Genomic DNA, 2,500 nt, shown 5'->3' with positions numbered 1-2,500 from the left:
GGCACATTCACTTTTTGTATACATGTTCTTAATCAAATCATATGTTTTTTAGGGCTGCAACTAACGATTATTTTGATAATCGATTAATCTGTCGATTATTTTTACGATTAATCGATTAATCGGTTTATGTACTTATATTTTAGTTTTCCCCATTTTTTCCCCAAGTAAATTATTAATAAATGGTCTTTATCCTTCAGCATAGATTTTTAAGAGATTTTAACCATTTTGCACTGTCATATCCTCATCACAAATATACCTGGAGTTGTTTTATTGTGTTAGTAATCCTTTGTCGAACTCTTCTGCAATCAGAACACTGACCCATACTCTAGCAAATTTCACAAGAAGATTTAAAATAATGTTTTCACCATGGCAGTCCTTAGAGCTCCTAAAGTAGTTTAACATCCCGAACAAAGCTTATTAAGGAATCTTTCAGAACATATTTTCACGAAGAATAAGGATAAAACAGAATAAAATTGCAGTGCATTGTATTTTATTATTTACTGGGAAACAGCTTTATAGCTTATGCTGTGAAATTGTAAACAATCCTTCGAATAAAGTGCCAATGGCATGAAACCTGAATGGAACTCACAATTTAAAGTAAAATCCATCAGAAGACACACAAAAAACCTGCTGTGTGAAAAAGAGCAGTGAATACTTAGAAAAAAAGTGCATTTCAAATATCTTTAAACATTTACCTCTCTCATTCAGTCATAATTAGGCTGCACGACTGAATTTTGAACTGGTAAACGACAAACTGATCACAGAACATGTTTGTAAAGCTTTAAATGTTAACTGTTAAAAAGCAATGTTATCAGCTTTTACGACTAAACATTTGCAAACAACATTGTACTGGAGAATCTGCACAAATGAAAGTCTTAGGGGCCGTTCACATATCGCGCCTAAAAACGCGTGGAAAACGCTAGGCGCACCGCTTTCTCCTTCTTTCCAAAGCGCTCGTGCAGAAGCGCCCCTGAGGCGTCTGCCTTTGCTAAGCAACCATGACGTGCTCTCTCCTTGAAGACGCGGATATTTCAGCAAATGATAAAAGGATTTGCAGCTCAAAAAATCGCTTGCAGTAGCTCTGCTACTAAATTTATTTCAAAATGGAAATCCATATACAACTATGATCAGCTGTTCCTTTCATCTTGACTGAGCTTTTAACGTTGTTACGGGAAAGGATGAAGCTGATTGGTTAGTTCTTGTCACATGACCCGCGATGCGCTTGCAGCATTCTGAAAAGTTGAGATGTTTTTAACTCGATGCGGTGCGGTGTTGGAAATAACGAACTTGAGCGCGCAAAAGACGCAATATGTGAACGTCCCCTCAAACAGTTCAGTAGTGCAGAGTTTACAGGTTACTCTTCTTTTTTGAAGGCTCAAAGTAAAGTACTCCCAGTCTCCCACATCCCGCTAAATGCTGCAGAGACGCTGTTCGGGAAGCACGTGACATAAAACGAGGCCAGCTATTGGCTATTCGCTACTTCTCCTGCTGTACTGGCTGAGTAAAACCTCCGGTGGCTCATTACTGCCACACTTTGGTCACCGCAGATTTGAAATATGCACGAAATTAGCCGCTTACGGCAAATAAAAGTTATTTAGCAACGAATCGATGACTAAATTAGTTGACAACTATTTTAATAATCGATTCGTTGTTTCAGCTCTAATGTTTTTCCTCCAATGCCACTTTCGAGTAGTCTACAGAAGAGGCCTTCGTGCCAGATGGAATCAAAGGCTTTTTGGAAGTCAACAAAACAGGCATATACCTTTCTTTTCTTAATGTTTAGTTCTTGATCAATTAGAGTCTGGAGTGTAAATATATGGTCCGTTGTGCGGCAATTTGGCAAGAAACCAATTTGGCATTTATGTAGAATATTGTGGTCATCAAGCAAGTTGACAAGTCGTTTATTAACGATGTTGCAGAATATTTTTCCCAGGTTACTGGATACACATATTCCTCTGTAGTTATTTGGGTCATATTTATCTCCGGATTTATGAATTGGGGTTATTAAGCCTTTGCTCCAGATGTCTGGAAAAGTTCCAGTTGATAGAATTGTATTGAATAGTTTTAGTATAGCCAATCTGATTTTATGATCCGAGTATTTGATCATTTCGTTGAGGATTCCATCTACACCACAAGCCTTTTTTCCTTTCAGGGACTGGATGACCTCTGCTAACTCTTGTTCTGTGACAGGGTAATCTAGAGGGTTTTGGTTGTTTTTTATCACCGCCTCCAGAGTTTTCAATTTTGTGAGTATCTTGTACTGATCATTATTTTTTGTAATAGTACTGTATAAATCACTAAAGTGATTAATCCAAGTATTTCCATCTTGAATGGCCAATTCATCCTGCTGGGTTTTGTTTAGGTTGTTCCATTTCTCCCAGAACTGGTTGGACTCTAAAGATTCCTCAATTTCACAGAGTTGCTTTTTGTTGTGTTGTTCTTTTTTAGTTTTTAGGGTGTACTTGTATTGTTTCAGAGTGGCCTCATATTTACAGCGTAT

General features: G+C 37.6%; 1 protein-coding gene across 3 annotated transcripts in view; it reads left to right on the top strand.

The window, feature by feature from the left end:
• Positions 1 to 2,500, top strand: part of LOC132136735 (ubiquitin carboxyl-terminal hydrolase 8-like) — a 28,525-nt gene that overhangs the window by 21,119 nt on the left and 4,906 nt on the right. The gene's annotated exons all lie outside the window — the stretch shown is intronic.

This window comes from Carassius carassius, unplaced genomic scaffold, assembly GCF_963082965.1.
Source record: "Carassius carassius unplaced genomic scaffold, fCarCar2.1 SCAFFOLD_65, whole genome shotgun sequence".
Lineage (NCBI taxonomy): Eukaryota > Metazoa > Chordata > Actinopteri > Cypriniformes > Cyprinidae > Carassius > Carassius carassius.
Note: the sequence above shows the minus strand (reverse complement) of the source record. Positions and strands in the feature narration are given on the sequence as shown.